The sequence below is a fragment of the Humulus lupulus genome, chromosome 4 (genome assembly GCF_963169125.1).
Source record: "Humulus lupulus chromosome 4, drHumLupu1.1, whole genome shotgun sequence".
Classification (NCBI taxonomy): domain Eukaryota; kingdom Viridiplantae; phylum Streptophyta; class Magnoliopsida; order Rosales; family Cannabaceae; genus Humulus; species Humulus lupulus.
Genome location: NC_084796.1, coordinates 143,426,491 through 143,433,001, shown reverse-complemented (window position 1 = coordinate 143,433,001; position 6,511 = coordinate 143,426,491). Strand labels below are relative to the sequence as shown.

The window sequence follows — 6,511 nt, the reverse complement described above, 5'->3', positions numbered from 1 at the left end:
GGTCGAGGATTTGTACAGGAACGGGAACCTAAAACGTATATTTTTCCATTAGAGTGGCTTGGTCAATTATTTGTAATTAAGAAATTTGTATTTATGTTATTTAAACCCTGATTTGGGATCCCTTATAATAAACATCTGTTTTCAATAAAGTTTAACCGTTTATAATCAAATTTTGTTTAACCTAATCCTTTGTGTCTATAGATAGACAGTTCAAACTAAATGACTTGATTAGCAAGTCTTGCACTATTTCAAACACACAGTGTATCGGTCTTGGTTATCCAGGGCGTTACACATTACCAACCATATTTCAAAGTAATATGATTTCAAACAAAGAATACATAGAGAAAATTTGAACAAAAAATTTGACACATATCTGTATTAACACCCACAAACAATTCCATGCAACATATAGTATATATATTGCATAAAAAAAAACTATAAAACAAAAGGAGGTATATCTTGGTGATGGATTTTGGGATTTCTGGAAACTCACCTTCAACCTGGTACAAGACTGTCGTAGACCCACGAGTCGAGCCTCCCCGTCACACAACCCAAGTCGCGGGCCCCCATAACCTTGTTACACACCTGCACAAACAGAGAGAAAGAAAGAAAGATTGAACGAGAGAGTAGCTCAGAGAGAAAGATAGAGTGAGTGAGAGTTACTGAGTGTGAGAGAGAAACAGAGGAGGCGTGAAGGGTTATTAGGGATTCAACCTTAGAGATTAGGGATAGTAATTTTGTCTTTTGCTTTTGTCTTTCATTTGGCGCCTAAGTGTATTTCATTTATCGCCTAATATTTCATTTTAGCCGTGTCTTTTTCTATTAGAAAAATAATAGCACTTTTAAAAATATGTGATATTGTAATGTAATATATGGGCATAATTGTTGTAGTGAGCATCCACTTCTCTAAACAATGATGTGGGCACTTTCTTAATAACTCTTTAAATCTTTCCCATGCATCATACAACGATTCCCCTTCTGTCTGGTAAAAATTATTAATTTCCCCTCTCAACTTTGCAACTTTTGTTGGAGGGAAAAACTTTGTTAAGAACTTCTGGGCTAACTCCTCCCATGTTGTGATAGAATTAGCTTACAGAAAAATTAGCCAACTCTTCGCTCGGTCTCTTGAGTAAATGAGAATAATCTAAGTCTAATTGTATTGTCACTCACCCCATTCATCTTAAACGTTGCAAATAGCTCCACGAAATTGGCTATGTGCAAATTAGGATTTTCCGTAGGCAACCCCCCAAACTGAATAGTAGACTATACCATTTGTAATATTGCTGGCTTGATCTCAAAATTATTTGCAGCAATAGTGGGGTGTTTGATGCATGAATGCACTCCTGTGATAGTAGGAAGTACATAGTCTCTAAGCGTCCTTGATCCTAGTTCCACTGGGACCTCTACAATATTTGGATATTATTAACATTAGTAGCAATGTTTGCTGCATTTCCTTGATTCTCAGTTATGGCAAAATCCAGCCTTCTCTTTATCTTTCGGTTTTGTCTGCAAGTTCTTTCAATTTCAAGATCTACCGAATTAAGTTCCTTTTGTCTATCGTCGCATATACCAATAATTCCTAAAAACACAATAGAGCCACAAACCGAATGAGTATTAGAAATAAAAACTAATTTAGAATAAAAATCAACTATATTGATATTAATACTACAGTCCCCGACAACGGCACCAAAAACTTATTGTGAGATTTTTGAACTACTCAAGTGCACGCAATCATAACAAGTAATAAAACAATAAGTAAAGTATCATTCCCACGAGGACTGTTACTAATTAACAAAACTTAATCTTTGATTCTAATTGATTGACAATTAATAAATCTAAATTTATAAGACTAAAACAATAAAAAAAAAATAGAACAATGGAGGACTCAAAACTAAATATTAATTCAATGGATTAAGAATTAGGGTTATTAACTTCATCAACTATCCACCTATGCTTCTCTAGTGAGAGTTGAAGAATTCATGTCTCTATTATGATAGAGGATTACAATTATAAATTATATTCTTACTAGGATGTATAATTATCTACAATAAGCAATCTCCTACATCTCTCTGGTAAACTAACTTATTGCAAGTATTAAACACGCAATCCAATATAAAACAGATCATACAAGCACTCTCGTCCAATCTAAATTGACTATAGCATATTTATCCTTTAGTTCTCAAATCTCAGGTTAAAATCATATAAATCATGCAATTAGTGGCCAATTAATCACAAGCATTAAACACAAGACAAATAATTCACAATATTGACAGGAAAATCATAAAAACTTCATTAGATAATCAGAAGGTTTCAAGAGAATCCATTAACACCCTAAATAAGAATTTAGTTCATGCTAAACATAGTAAAATCCATTAAGCCAAATATCAACATCACTACTCCAGAAAGTAAAAGTAAACAATGAAATTGAATGATAGACTAGTTGATCTACAAGTCTTTGCCTCCTCAGTGTGTTCTTTGAGTCTCATTCTTAGGGTATTTTTTTCTTCAGAAATCGTCATAATGATGATTAAATAGTAATCTGTGCTTTGGACGTGAAATTCCACTTTTTCCCTTGCATAAAATGTTCTATTCTGCAAGTTGACCACTCAAGCGCAGAGGCTCTATAATGAGGAACATCGGCCTGTGTCCAAAAACTAAAATACGCCTCATCTCTGACCGTTCAAGCACTGCAGCTCTAATGTACCTACGTCGCAGCTCAAATTCTCTAGTCAATAGCATCGCAGCTCTCAAAGGTAGCGCCGCGGCCCTTGATTTCTTAATGATTCGACCTTTCTATCTAATCACAGCACTACGACTCTATGTGAGAGCGTCGTGACTCAAATGTCATTTTTTCACTAAATTACATCTTTTCGAAGCCAAACACGTTCATTTATCAATTACATCCCATAAATCCTGAAATATTATCAAACATAGGCAACAAAGCATCATACTGCACAAACATAACTAAATAAACTAAAAAATTCCATAAAATAACCCTTGAAAATACTATAAAAGCTACTCTATTAGAAGATCCACATCATAGTCTTCCAAGTTGTTCCTCAAACACACAAGGACGTGTGTGGGCACGTAAGATTCATAGGTTGATTATTTAGGCTCTCTAGATATTCTCAATACATGAGATATAGAATGTTTGGAGAAGGGAGAAGGATGTAGAGAGTTCTAGAATTTATTATCTCTACAAAAATTCTATCGATTTTTTTTTGTCTCACTAAAACAACTGACTTAAAAGAATCGCTTTTCTTAGACTTATAAAGCTAATAAAAATATTTTATTTTATTTTAATTTAATTAATTAAAGTTTATTAGTTATAAATAAGTAATATTTAAAATTCCAAATTAAAATTTCACGGACATGTGGTACATGTGTGTGGTGCCACTCACTGTGCATGCACAGTGACTGGCGTGTACCACATGTTTGTCTCTCTAATTTTTCTCTTTTTTTTTGTTTAATTATCTTTAAGACAACATATTTATTCCCAAAAAAATATCAATTAATTCAAAATTAACCTTTTTCTTAAATCTATCAGTTTCAATATTTATCTTATACTAAGATAATGATTAACTCTATTATTAATCCAAACACTGATTAATATTAATTTCAACTAATATAAAGTTTTTCAAATAAAAACTAGTCAAATTAATTAATTGCACATAATTATCACTTAGCACTGGAAAAATAATTCATTTTCGCCATTAATCTTGTTTGGGACATCTTCACCCTTGATAGTGTAGGACAAATGTTACCTAGGGACCATGGTCCTATAATACTAAGCTTCAATAAACTAGACTATTAATTAAACTCTTTAATGAAATAATCTTATTTTTTAAGTACACTCCACCATATATATGAAATTGCACTCTTAGTAATTATAGAATTTATATATTATAGTGTATTCTCTTCTAGTCCATTGATATAATCAAGAATTACTGTTTTACCCTTCTAATTACCTCTTGTTCCTCAAGTACCATCAATTCACCAATGAATTATAGATTTGACCTCAATAACTATTCAATCCCAAAATTAACCCTTAAGGGAACCAATATTCGATCTGTTGGGAAAGCATGGATTCCATTATTGTAAAATCATTTTCCCAGCAAATAAAGATATTGAATCTCTAAAACAAAAGGCACTAGCCTCTGTATATTAAGCGACATTAATGAATGAATGAAAAGATCTGATAAATATGAACAGGAGTTCATGACAACTCATGATTTTGTAACGACCCAACTTATTCTAGACTTTGGACCATTCATAACTACTATACACAGACACTAATCTTAAGAAAACATACATATGAAATAACCATAACTTTATTATAAACTGTAATGCAAAGGTTAAATACATGAAAATTCATTTAGGATATGGGATCCCATTGTTTTGAAAATATTAAAATATTCATAACTTTAAATCTTAAAATTCATTACAAAACAAAGTGCGCAAAATACATGTAAAGCATAATTTTAAATTACTAGAAACAACTTCATCCTCGAATCGTTCACGCAGTTCACCGATTCCATTCTCCCTCAATACACATTCCCAAGCTGCCAAGAACCTTTCAGCCGCCATAACTATTTTCCTGCGCATATAAAACATAAAGGAATGAGCCTAATGCCCAGCAAGGAAAATCTACTACAAGCATGAAACATAACCATACACATAAACCATGAACATATATCATATACTATAACACATATATCATAATTCTAACCCATGTACATGGTAACTATTGGGGTTTGCTAACTAAGCAACTATAAGCCTCAAACTACAATGAAGTTTGCTAGTTAAGCAACTATAAGCCCCAAAAACATAAAAATGTTGGGGTTTGCTATATAACAACTATAAGCCCAAAACATAAAAGTGTTAGGGTTTGTTATATAACAAGTATAAGCCCCAAAACATGCATATATCATAATACATAAAATCATACTATAGCATAATCATAACACTTTTATATAAACATAGCACATATCACATAAGAACTATCCTATTTTCCTTACCAAAATATCAGGATGATGAGAACAAGGTTGAGATTTTGGAAAACTCCTAAAAACCATTAATAGAGAGGTGAGTATTCTAAAAGAAAAGAGATGAAAAGAATGAACTAAACCATTGAGAAGATACTTACCAACAAGAACCTCAAGTTCAAAGACCTTAGATGCCTAACCAAGAATAAAGAATACTGAGTTAGGAATTGAGTAGAGAAAAACTAAAAAACTAAGGAAATATACAGAGATGAACTAGGAATAGGAATACCTTTGATTGCTTTATAACCAAACTATACCTCGAAACTGAAATACACTATAAATCTTACTTCCCAAGTGTTTGATAAGCTTATAATGATAAAGCTTATAACCCCAACCAAGTGTTTAACACTCTACAGTAATCCTAGCAGCTTGTAGGCTCTGAACTCAGCTTGAAGAATGAAGAAATGGCTGGGTACTAGGTCCTATTTATAGAGTTCAAGAATGAAAAGGTCTTCATTTAGCTTGAATAAAATAATGGCTTTTTAATTGAAAAGCATTTGAATAATCGTTCAGCAGAGGCTGAAGACTCGGTCAAAAAGATTCTGGCTTATCAAGAGGCTTATGGAATAAAATGAGCTCGGTTTCAAAATCATTTGAAAATATAGCCCTAGAGCCGATATATAGCCAACCATAGGCAATATATCGCTTGGGCTCACATTCCCGAGGCTCGTCGAAATGGTCGTGCGAAGTTACGTGTTTTCCGTATCCCCGTATGGCGATATATCGCCCCCTAGAGCTGCGATATATCGGCATACGCTAAAATATTATACACGTAATTATACATTTTCAGCCTAATTTGAATTGAGTAAAAAGCCTTGACTAAGTCCTTTAACGATTTCAAAGCTTCTGGCAGACTCTAGGATTTTCAAATATTATTCTTAATAAACTATTCCTCAAAAATACTAAAATTCTCATTAAACATACATATGACAAGTGTTATTATCTTTTTGGGTCTATCTAAACCTTATAGTATAATAAATATCATCTCCATATTCAGTCATATTAATCAAACCTTAGGTTATAATTAATATTCTTAAACTATAGGTTAAACTTATAAAATCTACAAGTATTGCTACGAGTGTCCAACTAAGTCCTGGCTTGAACCAAAATCCACAGTAATAAACATACTATAACTACTACTAGCTATTACTATTACTACTATCTAACTAGCTAAGTAAAGTTCTTGGACTCTACAGATTTAGACTGATTTACAAATGATCATCTTATAAGATATGAATAATTTCTTTATTGCAAACGATAAATTTATAAAGAAATTAATTCACATTGGTCCTGTCATATATAATCACAATTATAAAAAGTAACTTTACCAAGATTTCTATGCACATCAATAATTTGAATCAAGATTACTCGTATACCATATGCTTAGTATACCGTACTAGCAACCCTTGATTAAATATTTCATACTTTAATATGTTTCTGACTATTTTATTCATTATATATGATCT

The 6,511-nt window shown here is 32.2% G+C and overlaps 1 non-coding gene across 1 annotated transcript; it reads left to right on the top strand.

The window, feature by feature from the left end:
• Window positions 1-908: 908 nt before the first annotated feature.
• Window positions 909-1,015, top strand: LOC133833571 (small nucleolar RNA R71). Its single transcript, XR_009892944.1, has one exon. It is a non-coding gene; the product is annotated as a small nucleolar RNA R71 (small nucleolar RNA).
• Window positions 1,016-6,511: the final 5,496 nt, after the last annotated feature.